Genomic DNA, 21,517 nt, shown 5'->3' with positions numbered 1-21,517 from the left:
TAAGAGAAAACTTGACTTAAATATTTTTAGAGAGACTTGGGAGAAGTTTAGAACAAAAAGGAAGAGAAAAAATGGAGAAACTCTAGGGCAAGAAGAAATAAGGGGAAATTAAGCAATCTTCACCAAAATATCAAGAAAGGTAAGAAAGTTTCCTTAAATCTCATGAATTTGGGTTGTCTTCAACATGGAATTATAGAATCTAAGTTGAATGAAGAAATAGAGTGGTGTAAATTATTGGTATGAACCCTAAAGAGGAAAATATAGGAACTAGTTCAAGATGTGAATCTCCATGGCATTCTTCATGTTTTACCACTTGTTTTTTGCATGATTTATGAGCAATATGGAGAAAACTCCATGAATTGGAACTTAACCCCCTTGTTCTATGACTTACATGCTTTTCATTTGTGTAATTGATCTTTCCTTTGATAACTTAAGTATGAATTAGATTATGGTTTATAATGACGTTAGGTATGGTGAATTCAAGTTGTTTTGATGCATTTTGGACCTTGATTTTCATAAAATTGAGTTTGAGTTTGAAAGGAGGAGAGTTCCATTTTCAGCAGAATTTTCAAATTGATTTTCACCCAGATCGCTTGAGCAGTCGAGCCTCCTCTACCGAAAAACGCACACTGCTTCACCACCGCTCGTATGGCCAAGGCCACCGCACGAGCTACCAAACCACTACATGTGCGGCCAATAGGGCAGATTCAATCTATTTTTCGATCTATGTTTTGGACTATTGGGCCTCCGTTTACATAGTTTTCACGTGGTTTTCATGTGCATTCGCATCTTACAAACATGAAGGAAATTAAGAAACGAAACTAAGAGATTTAACAACTAAGTAACGAGAAATTGAACCAATGAGACTGTATATAAACCAGTGTGCTTGTCTGTGCATCCTAGCCACGTGCTCCATGGAACGAACTGTGAGTAACAATGTTGTAAAAATATGTTTGAATTATATTTCTTTCTAACCGTTATTGCTATTGTTAAGGACTGTTTCTACAACGATATGATTTACTAAATGAATGAGTATCCCACCTCATGCCATATGCTCACGTGGCCCATACCCGGGGGTGATAATATCGTGGTCTACGTTTACGTGGCCCTTACTCGAGGTAATAATACCGTGGTCTAAGTTCATGTGGCCCTTGCCTGGGGGTAACAATATTGTGGCCTATATTTACGTGGCCCTTGCCTGGGGGTAATAACACCATGGCCAAATGTGTACAAGATATCGAGTTATATGATTGTTCGTATTGATTATGATTTGAAAGACCGCTACATGTGCACGTAGATCTTTATGACTGCTATGTTTTTCTTTAACGAACATGCTATTGCTATATGAATTGACCTTAATGTTTAAATAGACATTGTTCCTAACCTCTTTATACATTTGTTGTTCACTGGGCTTTGGCTCACAGTTTATATTTGTCATGTAGGTGATCAAACTCAAGAAAGGAATTAAGGGCGTCAACTTACCTTCTAGTTTGTCAAGCTAACTGTTGTGCCTCCCTTCGAGGTTTCTTTTAGGTCTAACTCCAAGGCTTTTGGGTGATTATGAATTCACCCTTTTGTAAAGTGATCAATTGACTTATAGCAAAGATCCTTTGTGTTATGGATATTAATTAAGGGATTAATTCCCTAGGTATTGTATATGCTTTTGGTACATGTGTATGACATAGTATTGGCTAATTGTACTGTGGTGCATATAAAGGGTTGTTTATTCATTTTAGTTTCACGGCTCATTGGACGATGTATTGTGATATCAGTGGCTTCTGGCAGCCCCTTATACTATTTACTATTAAACAGGTCTTTAGTAATCTCGGATTATTAGCAGGTTACGTCTCTAATCCCGTGGGGCGGGGGTTGGGTCGTGACACTTCCGGGTGGTCGCTTAACAATAAGTGGAGCAATGAGGTAATCTGCAGTTGTGAACTTGGGTTTGGTTATCGTCGGAATTGGGTGAATAGACTCAGAATATACCGCCATGATTAGTACAAAATCATTCTTTATGTATCTAAACTGAAACCTATATTCGGCGACATGTGTGCCACCCTAAAAAGATTAACCAACATGTGTAATACCAAATGCCCACCCAGCCGACAAAAACATCTTCAATTTGTGCAGATAATATAACGGCAATAAATCAGTCTGGTCTTCTATATCGACCACCCGCCCATCAACGATGTTAGGCTCTCCAACTGCAACGTCACACTGAATGCCTGACATTTCACTCCACGTTTGGATAAGCACATCAATATGATCAAGCCCAAATGACATCGCAAGGCACAACATGTTTTGCACATTTTCGTCACAGTGAACCGTAAACTTGTTGTATTTTGGAATGGTGAACAAGAAACCCATCGACTCCGACACCAAGCTATCAAATTTCCCGCATACACTATCAACCAATTGTGCAAATGTGAAGGCTTGATAGAGGCGAACAACCATACTGGTCTATCCATATATACACAATAGCAACACTACAAACTACATACCTGCGATAGATTAAAATAACAACACATAACATTACAAATCAAAACACCATAATGGCCGAAAATGAATCACCCATCCAGAGCAGAATAAATCAGAAGACACCCCTAAACAATTCATCCAATGCAGAATAAATTAAAATACACCTCTACAATGGCAACGTAACAATGGCACCTTAAATCCAAGATTTCCCGACACACCCACAGAAAACAAAAGCACACCTATAGACATTGACCCAACAATAAAACAAACATCTGAAACTGACCTATAAAAATGTCGGCTAGCACGTCAACAACACAGTAATGAAACATACCTGCAAATGGGTAACATCACTAACCCCACGATTCCACATTAGAAACCCACATCAGATGGGTAACATCACTAACACCACAAATCACTCCACACAATCCCCATCAAAAAATTTGAAAAACAACACCATACCATTACAAACTCACCCAAACATTAGGGAAAAATCAAAAACAAAATCACACCCAAAGGTAAACAAGTAAACTCCCCAACTTCCAAATTAAACAAAAATAGCATACCATAAATAAAAGAACTAATTTGTTTGGAAGAAAACTTCCAAGACTAAATGGAGCAACATTTTCCCAAATGGGATTTTTGAGTAATTTTTTCTTAATATTTTAACTAATTTTATTTTTTTAAATAAATAATTAATAACAAATTTTGAAAATTCAACCAAACAAACCGAGCGATAACTAAGCAATCTCTCCTAGTTGTTTTTTTTTAAAATATAAATTAGTTTGGCTCAAATAAATATTAAAATAATATTTTCAAATTTATAAAATTATTTGGGTAGCAAAAATGAAAAATATATGAAAATGATGAACTTTACATTTAATAGTTTAATTAATTTTATTTTTTAAATAAATAATAAAAGACAAATTTTGAAAATTCAACCAAACAAATTGAGTGATAACTGAGCACTCTCTTCTAATTGTTGACTAACCAGATCTCTTATCCAACTTTTTTTTAGAAAAATTAACAAATACCAGAAATATGATTGAGATTGGATCATTTGTATTAGAAAAAATATTGAACAAACTTGTAACAAACCTTTTTTCTTTACCAAATTTTAATAATCGAGCCCTGTTTGTGATATTAAGACCAACCCAAAGAAGATGCTTGCATCCCCTCCATTTATCTAAAAATTAACAAGGCAAGAAATTTTGTTGTGAAGTAATTTGGGAACTGAATTTTAATTTCTTGCACTAAAGTTTCGTGACCAAATTTAGGTTTCAATTTTTGTATACTAAATTTTAAGTCCTTCTCTCTGTCGATATCAGACTGGAATGTATTGTTGGCCCATGGTCGACCCTGATATGAGTCCATTTTGATAATTCAAATCATTTAATGTGTATGTACTGTCAAGTGCATCATCTCTGCAAAAAATCACATTGATCGAATACCAATAGCCACTTGATCAAATTACATTCGTGTTAATGATTTATTTTTAAAATCATACTTTTGTTAATACAAATATAATATGATCAAGTGACTAACGATATCCAATCAACCTTTTTTTTTTTTGCAATGATGATATACTCGACAAGCCCTACACATTAAATAATTTGGATCATCAAGATGGGCTTGAATCAAGGCCCACAATAGGTCGACAGTACACTCCAGTTTGATATCAGATTGAAAAGAAACACTCCCTATTTACAAATTAAGCAATGCATTTGCTAAAAGATTTAATAATTTTGTTGGGATCTCTAGTATTTTTCTTACAAATAAGTGGGGAATCCAAAAAAAATATATATGCAAAGAAGTGAAACCCACTAGGGCAATGACCAAAATGCCTCAACTCTTTCATTGTCTCTCTCTCATCTCCCTTTTTCTTTTTCTTTTTTTTTTCTTTTTTCTTTTTTTTCTTTTTTTGTCTCCCTTACCTACATAGTAGATGCGCACCCCTCCCTCAATCGGTTATCAATTCCAACCCTACCTTCCTTAACTCCATATTCACCATCTCTTGTGAAACCAAGCCTTAACTCCAACTTTCTCAATCCTCCTCGACTCATTTCAGCTATTGCTACCCTCCCTCAACCTCACCTTAACTCCTTCCCATCAACCACCATGTGAGAAAAACAAAACCCTAAGAGAGAGAGAGAGAGAGAGAGAGAGAGAGAGAGAGAAACTAAATCTAGACAATCATGAAGGGAAGTGGAGGAGTGATGGTTGATATTCTCTTGGTGAAGGAGATCTCGATGTTAGAAGAAATGGTGGAGCCTTACAGTGGTCAATTTGGTTAATGGGAGTTTAACATTGTGTTTGGTTAGAGAGATTTGGGAAGGGATTTGGAAAAAGAAAATGAACAGGTGTGTAAAACTAAGTGAAATGTAGATATATTTTATTTATATGTCACTTACTTTTTCCTCTTCCCTTTCCAAATCCCTTCCTAAATCCTGCAATCAAACATAGCATAAGGGTATTGTAGATGGCAAGTGAGGAGCTATTGGTGGTAAAAGAAGGTGACGATGGTAGTGACGGTGGTTAGAAACAGAGTAGGGTAGCAGGAAAGGGTAGTGGTAGTGATGGCCAGTAGAGACAACTAGTGGTTGGGGTTTTAGTTTCTTTTCAACGTTTGATTCCAATATAATTAGGAAAAAGTTCTCATCTTTTATATAATTTTTTGGACTAATTACACCAACCTTCCTGAGATATTTGACAAATGCATGAACTGCCCCTCTAATTCTTGAAACTACACGAACCTCCCATATCAAAATTATCAATGGACAAATGTTAATAAATAGTATGGTTTTTTCCATTTTATCCTTTTAAATAATATTATTTCCAATATATTCAAATACCTTTTTCTATTTCTATTTTACTTTAGCTCCATAACTAAACAAGCATTCATTTTATTTAATGTCGCTATAACGAAACAATCTCACTTTCTTCTTAATATTTTCTATGTTCCATCATTGACCCCATTTTCTTCTTCTCTTCAGCTACACCTCCAACCAACCTCTTTATTCTCTCTCCTCTTCAATTTTATTGTGATTAAAATATTTAATGTCATAATTATAATTTAAAATAAAATAAATTCATTAATTTAATTTAAAATTATATCAAATAAAATAAATAAAGGGTTATACTAGTAATCGTCTACTATGAGTTCATTAAAGAACAAATAATGCCAAGTTAAAATTTTGGGTAAATTACACTTTGCACCCCTGTGCTTTACACCAAATCTCACTTTGGCCCCTTCACATGAAATCGTGACAGTCAATCCATGTACTTCTAGTCAAATCTCACTTTGATCTTTACACATGAAATCGTGATAGTCAACCCCCTGTACTTTTACTCAAATCCTACTTGGTCTCTATGTAAGTGTCAATATCACTCTTTTGTTATTTCATTTTTAAATCTTTAACAAAATTCAATCATGTGACAAAAATATGGCTACAAAATGAGGGCAAAAGAAGAAAATCATCCATATTTCTCACCAATACACTTTTTCGTACGTGATAAGCAGATGGGATTTATATAATACAATATATATATATATATATATAGGCGGAAGGCGGAACATAAAGAATGAAGATGATGAATTACGAAATCAAAACAGAATTAGATACAGAACTGGGATGCACATATTAAAATATGAACATATTAAAATATGATCATTTAATTAAGACTATGATCATTTAATTAAGACAAATATTTAATTAAAACATAATATTCAAAATAACTTAGTCAAAATAACTTACAATTACAATTGTAGCAACTGCAAGGATCTTAACTAGCTGCAAAGGGAGAATTCGAAGAGCACTCAGCACACTCTGGTTTTCTTACAACAATGAAGGGGAAGAAAAATTGATGAATGCCTGAATGCTTACATTTGTTTTTAATATATAGAAATAAAAAGCAGAACAGTGAGCATGTGACTTCTGAAAGCAGCTAGCAGATCATGACGTAAAGGAGATGCTGTCGGATGATTTCGGTGGAGTGATTGCACAGCTGAGCAGCCTTTAGCAAAAGTTGAGTGGGTGAATAGTGACGGTGAACAGTAAAAGTGAACAGTAACTTTTACTATTCATCACTTTCGGTGGAACATGTGAATAAAGGAATCAATATAAATATAAATTAGCAGCTTTTCTCAAAAGAGTATTGATTGAAGCTAATTTGTATTTATAGGGAATCCTATGTTGATTAGGCAAACGGATCCTGAGCATCTTGAAACTCGGGTTTTGAGTATTGATTAGTTGATTCTTCAGAAGAGTGTGCACTGTCTGAACCTTCTTCTGAATGGGTTGAACTGGAAGCAGATTGGGCTTCAGCTTGATCTGTAATTTGTCGGGCTAACTGGAGCAGTTCTTCTCTGGATAGTTTGGGCTTGACCTTTGATTGAGCTTTGGGCTGAACAGGAGGAGAAATGGGCTTAGCCTTTGCTTTGGATTTTGATTTGGGCCGTGAATGGTCTTTGGGCTGAGTCGGAGCTGCAGGAGCTTTGGACTTAGCCTTGGATTTTGATTGTGTTGACTGGGCTGTTTTGGATTTAGGCTTGGAACCACTAGATGAGGGGCTTCCAAGATTGATTGGAGGAAGGCTGGGCTGACTTCCTTGACTGATTGCAGCAGTTGGGATTTGCTGGGCTTTAACCATTGCAGGGGTTGGAGCACATTGATCAGATGGAAATTCTTCGTGAACAATTTCAAATATGCGGGGCAAATTGAATTTAGCCCACCATTTGACTGAATGATGTCGGATGATTATGTTACCATCAATCCCATAATGTCATTTGAATATCCAAGGGATTTTATACTTGGCTATAAAAATTAACAATAATGGGAATGATTTCTGATGAGTAGTAAATGGGTAAACAGTAGCAAAATAGTTGATTAGTTCAAGCAGATTATCAGGGAGGATCGCTGAAATGGCACCATAGTGAGTCCACCATCTCAGAAACCAAGAAGGTAATTCAGACTTGAATTTCTGATCAAAGGAAATGAACCAAGAGTGACTAAAAGTCTCATTTTGGTACAAGAAAATCTTGAACCAAGCATCAATGTAATCATGGTAATTGTACTGGATAAAATGGCCAGGTAAATCACGAAGCTGGTAGGGAGGACCCCATTCAGCTAAGGAAACAATGTTGTGAATGTAAAGGGAATGGTACAGAATTTTGTAAGCATAGGTGCGGTCTTGGATTGGCTTAATCAAAATTGATTGGTGATGGAGCAGAATATCCTTGTAGTAGGAAAGTGTTTTTTCTGGATATGAAAGGGTGAAATGGTATCCAGGACCAAAATAGGATTTAGCAATGTCATTAAGGAGTTGGCTCTTTGGGTGACTAGGTTCTTTATAGAATAAGTTAGTAATATGTGATTTGGTGTATTCAGTTTTGGATGACCGGACTGGGTTGGCTGGGAATGGAGTGACTGAAACTGATTGACTAGGAGCAAAAGGATCAGAAGCCAATGCTGAAGAGTAATCAGGGCGATAAAGTTACCAAGAGCTTGGTAACGGTTAACCATATCAAGTGAATAAGATGGGGTATCTAACTCCAAAGGAGGAGGGACAATAAGTTGATTTGGTTTACTTGAAGATGGGACCAAAGCCTTGGAAGAAGGCCTTGGGCGAGACATCTGTGAAAACAAGAATTAAGGATTAGCAGCCAGAAAGAAGATCTAAATAATCTTGATGGCGGTGTAAACAGTTGTAGTTGTGAGCAAGTAAATTGCGACGAGCTTGAAGTTGATGGTAATTGATATATTGGGCTCGTTTGGTAGTTGGTCGGTCTAATTTGAGGAGGTGAATACGATGGGTAAGCTGTTTAATCTGGGTTTTGAAATAGGTAATGCGGGATTTGTGGTAAGAAGTAAATGGTGCAGTCATCCCTTACCCCCCTGTAAAAATTTCCGGGTAAGAAAATCAGGAAGGGAATTTTGACAACTAGGGATATAAGTAATATCAAAATAAAAAATACTTAAAATAGCTTGCCATCGGGCAAAAATTTGTTTACTAGCAAGATTTTGAACATCTTTTTCAATAACATATTTAGCAGATTTGCAATCAACACGAAGTAAAAATTTTTTATTTAAAATATCATCCTGAAATTTTTGAATACATAAAACAGTGGATAAAATTTCTTTTTTAATAGTACTGTAATTTAATTGTGCTTTATTCCAGACACCAGAATGATAGCGAACAATTTGTTCAGAGGACTGAGGAGTAATTTTCTGAAGAAGAATGCCACCATAACCAATATCGGAAGCATCAGTTTGAATAATTTTGAACGAATTTTCAGTAGGAATACCAAGACAAGGAAGAGACTTGACATATTGTTTGACTTGTTTAACGATAGATGTATGAACAGAAGACCAAGGAGGAGGATTATCCTTTAACCTATCAAATAGAGGTTGACAAGTTTTCCTAAGATCTTTGTAGAATTCAGCAATGTAGTTGAGAGATCCTAAGAACCGTTGTAATTGGGTTTTATCAAGAATTTCATCAGGAAATTTGGATGCAAATTCAATGGATCGACTAATGGGTAAAATAGTATTATGATGAATATCATAACCTAAAAATCATATTTTGGTTTGAAATAATTTAATTTTAGGAGCAGAAATGACAAGACCAAGACTCTTGATAGTATGAAAGAAGGCTGTTAAATGTTTCCAGTGTTCACTAATTGATTTTGAAAAAATTAATATGTCGTCAATGTAAACAATTGAAAAATGACTAAATGGGTTGAAGATGTCATTCATTATATGTTGATATTCACTAGGAGCATTTTTTAAACCAAATGGCATGACATTCCATTCATATTGGCCAAAGGGTGTATTAAATGCAATTTTATATCTATCTTTCGGATGAATTTGAATTTGCCAAAAACCACTTTTTAAATCAAATTTACTGAAAATAACAGCTTGACTGAGTCGTTTAATTAAATCTTTTTTATTAGGAATAGGATACCTAATCCATTCTAGAACATCATTTAAAGGTTTATAATTGATAACCAAACGAGGGACACCGCATTCTAATTCAGCATTTTTATTAACATAAAAAGCAGAGCAAGACCATGGTGATTTACTTGGGCGAATGATTCGGTTGTGTAATAAGTCATTAATTTCTTTTTTACATAGTTCAAGGAGTTCATGATTCATTTGAATGGGTCTAGATTTAGTAGGAATATGCCGTTCATCAATATTTTTAATATAAGGTAAAGTGACTACATGTTTTTTCCGATGCCAAAATGCAGTAGGTAAAGTAGAACAAACAGTTGATTCAAGTTTTAATTGGAAATCAGTGATTTGAGAAATAAGAACTGGATTCTTTAATTGTTGGTCAATACGTTTATGATTAATTTCTTCTTTAAGAAAATTTAAATGCCGAGTTAGACGATTAATTTGATGGGAAATAGAACAGTCTTTTAATTGATTTAGGTGTAATAGTTCAGGAGGAGATAAGAATTGAAATGTAACAGGTTGGCCTAACACATGTGTAGTGATACCTGTACTAGATGTAGTAAATGGATATAATAAATATATAAATGGGGAACCTAAAATAATTTTATCAATCATATTGGTAACTAGAACAAAAGAGGTTTTAAAACATACATTATCTTGGCAAACATGAACTTTGGGTAATTTATATTTGATATGAATTCGAGTGCCATTAGCAGAGGTTAATTTCTCTTGACATTTTTCATAATATTTAGTAGGGAGTAATCCTTCTTGTATACAATTTAAATCAGCACCAGTATCAATTAAAGCAATTAAGTCTAATTCAAAATCATTTATAATTATTTTAATTTTTGAATACCGTTTTTGAATGTAAAGCTTATTAATTAAACTTAACCTTTTTTCTTCAGGATTGTTAGATTGAGAGTGGTGTGATCGGTTGTCGAATAATAAGTTATCAGGATTAGTAGGATCAGAATCATGTTCAGATTCACTTGGAGATTCATGATTATTTTGGAAATTATCTAGACTTTTATTGAGTTTTAAAGTAATAATTTCATCTTCTAATTTGATATCTTTTTGTTGTAATTCTTTGATTGTTTGTTTAATCTGATTGATTTCGTGCTGTAAATCTTGTAATGTAATTTCTTTTTGTTTATTTTTAAAGCGTTCTAAAGTCTTGGTCAGACTGATTATAGGTTTATCAAATTTCGGTTTGGTATCCGAATGAATTAATAAGGATTTTAATTTATCAATATATTTTTGTTTTAACTTTGGATCGTCTAATTTACTAATAAGGTCAATAAGGGCAGATTCTTCTTGAGTATTTTTAGTAAGGACAGTAATTTGTTTAACTGGTTTACAACAAACATCATTACATCCTATGTTAATATTGTTATCAGAATCATCACTGGGTGATTGGTAATCGGATAAAGTATCAGGATGTTCAGAAGAAGAGGAACTACTAATAGATTGATTTAATTGAAAGATTTCATATAATTGATTCTTGGAATTGTCATCAATTTGAAGTTGGTTAACTCGATCTTTTAATTTTTGTTTTTCTTTACATTTATTTGAATAATGACCTTTTTGACCACAGTTATAGCAAGTAATATCTTTGGTAGATTTAGATTTCGGATGTGATTTGGATTTATAATATTTCTTTTTAGGTTTAGTATAGAATTTATCATTGGATTTGGAAGGTGAATAAGTCTTTTTATATTTATTAGAATATTTATATGATGATTTATGTTTATGTTTGGAGTATTTATGTGATTTTCGACGAGAGGGTGCAACAGGAGGTAAACCATATTGTTCACAGAAATTGCCTAATTCGTATTTAGCTTTATGTTTATCTTTGTTAGCTTTTTGAGTAAGTTTAAGATCAATACACATTTTTAACCCTTCTTTTTGAATAGTGCTAATTATATCACCATATGTTAAATTATCATATTCAATAACACCAGTAGGTTGACTAAGAACATCTCTAATTTTGTGAGCAAATAGGCTAGGTAATCCATTAATAAATTTTTCTTTCCAGAAGGATTTGGTACAATCTTCTCTTAGCATAACAAGAGAGGTAAATACATCTTTATACCATCTAAAATCACTTAGGGTTGGACAGTTAAGATTACTGAGTTGATCATGGATACGGGAATATATATTTGTAGGAGTACCAATAAAATGCCGGACTATTGTATAGATTAATTGATTGATTCCATCAGGGTGACAACATCCTATAGATTCATCAAAAATAGGTAGACCATTTTCATCAGTTTGATTAGCATAAATGATTGTGTCACGTTGTTCTTCAGTAAGGTACTTTTCCCACCAAGATTTGAGCATACCCGTGAAACCAGAGGTAAGTAAGGAAACAATTTCAGATTGAGAATATTGGGGGTAATTACTGAGATAACTATTTGCTACCATAGATAAATGATTTAATTTTTGAAGGATTTGGTCTTCACTGAGACCATCAATATTCCATTCGTATAATTTTTTAGCAGAGACAGAAAATTGATTATTAAGATTAGTTTCTTCAAACTGGAGATCAGGTGGAGTAGGTCGAGAATACCAGTTTTTGGTAGTTTGAGGATTAACTTTGGGATAATGAATTTTATTAAGATTAGAAGATTGAAATTGTTTGGCTAATTGTTCTATTTCAGTATCAGTAGTATCAGTGTCAGATTGATTAGAAACAGTACCTGTTATAGGTTGTTGATTTAAAACAGTAACACCCTTATCCTTTGATGTAGAAGTATCATTGGGAGTTAATTTAGTAAATAAATGTTCAATGGCTTTGACAGTAGATTGATCATTAGTAACTAAGCTAGTCCTTTTGGAGCGATGACTAGGAAGATTAAGTAAAGGTTGGTCTAAGGGTTTAATAGTTTTTGTAGATTGGTCATCTAAATTAGTTTCTAATTTATCTAATTGTTTGCCAATGGTTTTTAAACATTGATTAGTATAATTATTTTTTTCAATAACCTTTTTGATTTCAGGGTCAGTGCCAGGTAATTTAAAATGAGAGGCTGGAATTTCAGAACCTTGGTGATCAATGATTATGTTTTCTAACGGAGGATGATTAGAACTAACAGAAGTATTAGGAGAAGTTTTCCATTTATGTTTAGTGATTGTGTTAATCTTTTTGTAATATTGATCCATATAATCAAAGAAAGATAATTCAAAACCATATTGAACCATGAAATCATACCATTTTCTAGTTATGCGGGATTGTTGAACAGAATCATATTTAGCACGATAAGCATGTCTTTTAGTTCTATTCTCTTTAGATCTAAAGTCAATAAGTAATTTATCTAAATCAGGAGTAAAATCTTTTTTTATTGTCATGAGTTGAGGATTGACTGGAGGTATAAATTCTTCGAAATCAGTTTGTGTTGGAGAATTATTTGAAGCTATTTCTTCCTCAGGTAAATGTGTGGTAGTAGTATAAACAGGTTTACTAAGCTGGGAAGTTGTAGAATTATCAATCCCTTTGAGTTTATTTTGGGAAGTTTGGTTGATTGGACCAAGATGTATTTGACTATTTTTGCGAAATAAAGGAGTATTAAATATTTCATCATCAGTTGTAATTTCTGTAGGGACACTAGAGGTACTATGTCGAGAAGATTGACTTCGATTAAATTTAATTCCAACAGAACCATCATTAAATTGTTGAATATTTTGAATATCTTGGATAGAGGATTGTTGTTGAGTATGTTTGTAATTTTCATTGACAGTAATCCATTGTTCAGGTAAATCAATATTTTGCCATTCAATCATTTGGGGAATATTAATATCGGATTCGCCACTACTACTACTTTGGATTAATAAAGTTTTATCTTTGGGGCTTTTGTGTAAAGCATGAACATTTAAATTGGTTTGCATACATTTATAATGAACACGATAAATTAAAGCAATGTTATGAGCTTTTTCTAACATTTCAGTGTACGAACCATGTAATTGAATATTTAAGGTTAAAGCTTTGAGTATATGTGGATCACGTAAACTGAGTGTAAAATCAGGAAAACAGTTGAAATGTACAAGTCCTTTGTGAAGACCAGTTTCCATCATACCCATTAAACTATCATTGTAATTAAGGAAACGAGCATCGCGTAAACATAATAAAACAGAGGTATTTTTACCAACTATAGTTAATGGATTGACACCAACTTGAATTAAACCAATATGCATAAAATTATAACCATTATCTAAATGTCGTTTAATTAATTTTGAATCAAATAATTGACAGGTTTGTAGTGGTTTTTCTAAAGCATAGACTTGTTCAATAGTTTTAACATGGAGGGTGACTTTGAAAACATTTTGTAAAAAAGTTGTTTTATAAATTTCTTTAATTGGCAGTTTAGGTATATTCCATCCAGCATTAAATTTATCATTTTGTATTTCAACATCTTCTTCATTAATTACTAATCCTTGATTAGGTATTGAGGGCAAAGTGGTTGACCTAGAACTTACTGATGAGTTACTTCTAAATAATCGACTCATTGTTTTGTTTAATTAATCAGTTTTACAGATACCTTAATACATACCATATTCTTGTCAGTTTTATCTCATATCTAGTATACATACATACCCTATTCGGAAGACCCCTAAGTCCAACACGGCCTAATTCTAAGGACTTACTCAGGACAGGGACGAAAGAAGGTGACTTAAACTAGGTGGATATAACAGACTGATCTTGTGGGTGATTAAGATGAACTGAAAACAAGATTAATCAAATAAACAATAAAGAAGATTGACCAGAAGTAGCAAAGCAGTTAGAAACAGGATGCAACATCACTTGGCTCTGATACCAAAAGGCGGAAGGCGGAACATAAAGAATGAAGATGATGAATTACGAAATCAAAACAGAATTAGATACAGAACTGGAATGCACATATTAAAATATGATCATTTAATTAAGACTATGATCATTTAATTAAGACAAATATTTAATTAAAACATAATATTCAAATATATATATTCATATGGTAAAAATTAGGACGAAAAGGCAAAAAAGTAGAACTTTTGAAATTTAAAAAAAAAATGCGACAAAGAAATCAAAGAGAAAGAAAAATAAATAGACAGAAGACTGTGTTACTGTGAAAAATAGAGCTTCGCAATTCTAATTTATGCAAAATCCTAATTCCTCTTCTTAATTGTTCACAATCTGCTTTTTGTTTTAGCCTAATACAATCATATTTTGATATAAATGTTGGGATAAAGTGTATATTGGTAGAAAATGTAAATGATTTTCCTTTTTTACCCTCATGTCGCAGTCATATTCTTATCACATGACTAGATTCTGTTATAGATTTAAATAATTGAGTAACAAAAATGGGACATCAAAAATTGTGTAGGAGTCAAAGTGAGATTTGACCAAAAGTGTAGGGGATTAATTGTCACAATTTCATGTATAAGGACCAAAATAGGATTTGACCAGAAGTGAAGGGAGTTGACTGTCATGATTTCATGTGTAGGGGGTCAAAGTGAGATTTGGTACAAACTGTAGGGACGCAAAGTCTCATTTACCCTAAAATTTTAATACATGTTTTACATCTTCTATACAATTTTATAAGGTAAATTACACTTTGCACCAAATCTCATTTTGGCCCCTACACATGAAATTATGACAGTCAACCCCTTACACTTCTTGTCAAATTTCACTTTGCTCCCTACACATGAAATCACAACAGTCAACCCCCTGCACTTTTACTCAGATCCCACTTTGGTCCATACACAAGTGTCAATGTCCCTTTGTTGTTACTTTATTTTTAAATCTTTAACAAAATTCAGTCATGTCAAAAAAAAAAAAAAAAACACTACGAAATAAGGGTAAAAGAGAAAAATTATCCATACTTCCCACCAATATACTTTGTCCTACATGATAAGCACATGAGAGTTATATAATACAATATATATATGTGTGTGTATGTGTGTGTGTGTGTGTGTGTGTGTGTTCGTATGGTAAAAATTGGGACGAAAAGGCAAGAAAGTGGAGCATTTGAAATTTAAAAAAAAAATGCAGCAAATAAATTAAAGAGAAAGAAAGATGAACAGAAGATTGTGTTATCGTGAAAAACAGAGTTTCATGATTCCAATTTATGCAAAACCCTAGTTCATCTTTGTAGCTGGCTTTTCACACTCCTCGGAGGGGTTTAGCCTCCTCGGATGTGATTGCCCTACAGTTCGGACTCCCATGGTTCTGAATCTGGTTTCAGAAATGCAATGTGAAACAGAAAAATGAGTGAGTCCAAATCCGGCGAATCTTAGAAAATCCAGTAATCCTCAAAGATGCAAAAAATGGACTGCATTGCCAAATTTCAGAGTCGCCACCTAAATATTTTTAAGAAATTTAGGAAACCCGTGACTCGTGCCAAAGGCCACTTGTCTGTCATAATCAAAGTGTCTCAACTCAGAAACTTAGGTATGAAAAGGGAAGGCCATGAATTGAGCACCCCACTCACCCGATCAAAGATCGGCCTTTACTAATCATGCTGTGAATTTTATGAATATTATATGCTTATGTTCCGATTATTAATATACTAATATTACTATGTGAAGCAAACAAGTATAGACCACATCACTTACTTTGGATTGCTTTGATTTCATGCTTTCTTGAAAAGAGTTTTGAATATATGCAACTCAATAGAAAAGCTAGCCCATGTGTACAATAATCAAAATCATTCCAACTTAAGCAAAATAGCCTTCATCCAAAAGCATTCAAAGAGATATTTCAAACAAGCACGTAGCCTCATAGTAGTATGCTTGACATGGCAACACAAACACACATGTAATATACTAAAGCAAAAATGCTCACCTAGTACTCAAACGAGGCAAGCCGAAGAAAAGAAGATAATTAGAAAATGTATGATCCTAATATGCAAGTCGCTAATGAGACGCATACAAAATGCAACTAATAAATTCGGCTACTAACATGACATGTGAAACAACTCAAAGCATGAGGTAAAACATATAATCATTTAAGAATTGATAAGAGCATTTTGCATGACGAGCCAAATTTTAATGTATGCAAAAATGGATACAAAACATGAGAATGATAAAAGAAAACATGATGCTATATACAACCACCGTAAGTGGGTAAATAAAAAGGAGAAAGAAATGGGGGTTGGAAGACATGCAAATATTACAAATTTGTCCTCATACAAGAGGGTCTGAATGTCCTAATTAACTAATTATTACAAACCCAAATGAACTAACTAATTAATTATTACAAATCCTAATGAAATTGACTAATTAATTACAAATATGATTCAAAGCGGCTAATCTAAAGAAATTAAACAAATGGCAGGGAATCGCATGCGCACAACCAAGAACATCCTCTGGAAACCCCTACTGCTCACTACCAGAAGCTGCTCTGTTTACAGTCTAAAAATAGCTCTATTTTGGGCCTTAGGATCTACTCTATTTCACTAAAAAGTACCACAATCGTACAAAAGGGGTGGCTGGCCGACCACATGGAATGGCCGGTTGTACAACATAATGACCGGCCGGCCGACCACTAGTTCTAGAGAAATACCTGCTCCAAAAGAATGAACCAAAGCAAAATAAAGGATTTTCAAAGGATGTTCATCCTTCTTGCACCCTCATGTCATGAAGAAATTTTCAATGGGAGAGTAGGTTTTCTTCACAAATCATCAAACATCCCCAAGGGTATTTAAATGATGATTAGTGAAGCAACGAGATAGCAATCTATGGATACAAAGCCAACTAAAACTAATTATGAAAGATGCAATCAAAGATATGGTCAAAACCTACTGATCTCAAGCAAAACAAGAATAAGTAAATACTCAAGCTTAGAGAGAATAGGTTTAGAGAAAGCCAATTTGGAGGCAAAGTTCATACACAAGAGGTTTCATCATTAAGAAAACCAAAGAGACTCTTCTTCCTACTCACGGAAGTTTCCATGCTTCTAAGGAACTAGAAAAGAGTCTCTAATGGTCTTGATGAAAGAGCTCTCATGTAGCTTTGAAGCAAAAGCAAAACTAAACTAAGTTAAAGCAAGAAATGAAAGCTACGAAGAGACGATTGAGAGCTCATCTTCCTACTCATGGAACATGGATAAAGCATCCATTTCCATGCTACAAAAAAAAGAACTAGAAGAGAGTTTTGCAATATCTTCATATGAGACAGGAATCAAACTATCTATATAAGTTTTAAACACATATATATAGTTCATATCTAATCAAAATCTACCTAAAGCAGTGCTGAAAATAAAAGAAAAGAAACAAAAACATGAAGAACAACAAGAGAGCAACACTAGAGAACAAGCCTATGGAAGGATGGCTAACCCTTCCACATTCAACAAGGTTCAAATCACATTTTAAAGCCCAAAATATTCTGAAAAATAGTATTGAAATGAAGAACAAGAAATTACGTAATGAAAAGAGTTGAAAGATCAACCTCTAAAGAAATGGAAGAACTTCTTGGTTCATAAATCAAAATCTAAACACTCTCAAGTATCTGAAATTGTGTTTAAAGTCTCAACAAAAAGCTTCACATTCAAGTTTCAATGGTATATCTATAGGGTATCTACACCAAAAGGGTGGAAGAAAGCTTTGGGTAAACCTCTAAGCCTTTGGGGAATTAGTTCAACCCTAAACTCTAAGGTGAGGTGCTGTATTTATAGAGTTTCCACCACCTTTCAACGAAAATATCTTCAAAAGAGAGCAGCTGGCCAAATCTTGTGCATGGGAGCAGTTGGCTGCTGCAAAATATCTGGTACGCTAAACATGATCAGCCGACTAAAATGATGTGGTATGCCGATCATTTTTTAGCCTTGCAGCTTTTTGAGTGATCAAGCTAGAAAAAAAGGTTTTGGCCCAAATGGGGTACAAGGTTTTGGTTTGAAGCTCAAAACTAAATTTTTTTGCTGAAGATTTGAAAATTTACACAATATAACATTTCATCATTGAGTGTTCAGAGTGAAATGCTCAAGTCTTAAGGGCGGTCAAAATGGGGTGTCTACAGATGTCTACAGTTGCCCCTCTTTGATTGAGCTTGGAGATATAGCGATCCCGGTTTTAACCCGACCTTTGTTATATTCTGTACTCGGGTTTCATGGTTTAATTTTTTTATTCATGTCTTTTTCCCTCTTTTTCCCTTCCTATTTGAGTATTGGAATGTTTTAGGCATGTTTGGGACAGGTTGGTGACTAGTTATTCAAATGGTTGTTGTCTAGAAATTTGTTTCTTCGCTCGAGCGAGGCTTCTTGCGCTCGAGCAAGTTTTGTGAGTTCCCAGCATTTTTGCAGACCTGCAGAGATTCTAGGAGGGTATCGTTCTTCACTCGAGAGAGGATTCTTGCGCTTGAGCAACGGTGTGCGTCTGTAAAACTTCTGTAGGTATGTATTCTATGCTCGAGCGACACTTCTTGCGCTCGAGCGAGGCCACTTATTGTGTCTGGTCGCTCGAGTGACAACTCCTTCGCTTGAGCGAGCCTCGCGTATATCAGATCGCAGCAGCTCATTTTTCCATAAAATTGTTGTATCTTTTCACTCAAAAACCCTAGATCAGCTCTTTCTCTCTCTAAAAAAAATCGACTTCTCTCTACAAATCTCCTAGGATCTAAGACTCTTTCTACCCTACTCCCTTTGATAAAGAGTCGGAGCATCTCAAGAGCTACCATTTCATCCGAATAAAGTTTGATTTCATCACTTTTGAAGTTCTTCCACTTCTCCTTTGGACTTCTACGCTTGAGGTAGGGATATTATACACTTTGTTATGAGCTTTAACCTAGTTATTTGTTGTTATGTATAAATGGTGAGATATGGAGTGTTTGGAGAAAACCTAAGGTTTAGGTTCAAGTTTAGAAAGAGGGGTTTTTATGTGGGATTATATGATTGATCATGGGGTTTGGTTTTGAGGTTATCATGTGCTAGAATAGTTGATTTTAACCTTTGGGTTGATATTTGAAAAAGGTAAAATTTGTCCTAATATGTGTTAAATAATTATTTTTTATAAATAATGGAATTGGTATAAGAAATACGAAATTGGGAGGAAGTATGAATGATTGGTGTAGTTGGATTTGTTAAATCACTCGCCTATGGAAATTTTATGAATTATTTGTTAGAAATATTGTATAACTGTTTAGAAATAACTGTATTGGACTATCGGTGGAGGATAGCTATAATTGTTGTAGAAATTGCATGAGGATTAGGTGTATTGAAACTAATCATTTAACTATGTCATTGAATGTGACGGTGTGTTAAGGCATTGAATATGTATAATTGAATGTCATTGAATATGACGTTACTTGTAAATGCATTGTATATTTATAATGTTTTGGGAGGAGAAGGAAGATGTACTTCATGTTTTGGAAGGAGATAGGGGATGGATTCCATTGAAATTAAGTTGGCCGGAGTGTCCTGGATGAAAGTCCCGAAATCTTATGCATACATGGTTGTCGATCCCGCGGACAAAATTTCTATAAAATGGCATGGTGGAAGTGCTTGTATGATAGTTATGTGATTGAGAATCACTGAGTTTTAGTCTCAGTTGGGTTATTTGGAAATTATACACTTGGCATATGACTTGAAATGAAATGAATTAACGTGAAATGAATAAACGGAAATGGATTGAGATGAGAGTATTAGTGTTGAATAGTCATGGGAAGAATGTACGTTGGTTATAAATATTAAATGTTTATCTGACACTTATATCTTAGTTAAACCTCATATATTGTGATAGACTGTTTCTATTGGGCTTTGGCTCACCCTACTTGGGAAACCATTTTCAGGTACCGGTGATATGCTTCCTCCAAGGACATAGCTTGGGAGGGCTTAGGAGCTAGAGGCTCTCTTTTGTTATTTTATGCTTAAATGTTTATTCAAGCCTAGGGCTTTATATGTACATAGCTTATGACGCTCTTTTGTTGTAACCAAGTAATGTCTTGGAAAGATGTAAGCCCATAGGGCATTATTTTGTTGTTATTAAATTAGCGTTACATGTTATAGATTCAGGATGAACATTTATGAATGTATGATGTATGTAATACCTTTTGTAACACAAACTCTGATGAATGAAAATATATTAATTCTATTACACTTATGTCTCTTATGAGTTGGATCATTTGGATTGTTTTATTGGAGGCGTTACAGGAGTCATGAAATGACGCGAGTGAATGTCAAATCCCGAAGACGAGCCATTTTGACAAGGTCGTAAGACTTGGGCAAACAAACAAAATGCAGATATAATTGGTTGAACTTGAGAGTTGCCTACGTATCCCTTTGCAAGGAATCATACCAGCGTAGTTTAGGAGCAAGATGCAAATGATACACAATGCAACGAAATAATCAAATCACAAGTAGTGCCTACCACACGAATATCATAAAGGAATGGAGATGCAAAACAAACTACGACAGTTGCCCCTCTTTGATAGAGCTCTAAGTCATGAAATGACGTGAGTGAATGTCAAAGCCTGAAGACGACCCATTTTGACAAGGCCGTAAGACTTGAGCAAACAAACAAAATGCAGATGCAATTGGTTGAACCCGAGAGTTGCCTATGTATCCTTTTGCAAGGAATCATACCAGTGTAGTTTAGGAACAATATGCAAATGATACACAATGCAACGAAATAATCAAATCATAAGTAATGCCTACCACATGAATATCATAAAGGAATGGAGATGCAAATCAAACTAAGTTTTAACACAGAAAAGGTGTCAACACCCTCAAACCACAATTCTTGTAGAATAGGTGCGTACACATGCAGAACTATGCCTTTCACATAAAAAGTACAAGTAATTGGGTGGTATGATATAAGTGAGGAAGATCTACTGGGAAAAGATAATGATCCTAAATGCTGAATGCAACAAGACAAAGTATGATGTAATGGATGCAATGGATGAAGTGAATAAGGGACGTAGGTCACAGTACGTCTTACCTAGAAAAGGCAAAGACACAAATTTGGAGCAAACATTCATGTACAGAATTTTGACCATGCCACTCTATTAGACTTTGAGTGACAGACACGCTAGGGTGACTCAATAAAAGACCGAGACAAAAACATTGGCATGACACAAGCAAAACTCACAACTAACCCAAAAGCCCAAAGAAAAAGACTCAAGGT

The sequence above is a fragment of the Camellia sinensis genome, chromosome 15 (assembly GCF_055761805.1).
Source record: "Camellia sinensis isolate YWXY chromosome 15, ASM5576180v1, whole genome shotgun sequence".
NCBI classification, from domain to species: domain Eukaryota; kingdom Viridiplantae; phylum Streptophyta; class Magnoliopsida; order Ericales; family Theaceae; genus Camellia; species Camellia sinensis.
Note: the sequence above shows the minus strand (reverse complement) of the source record.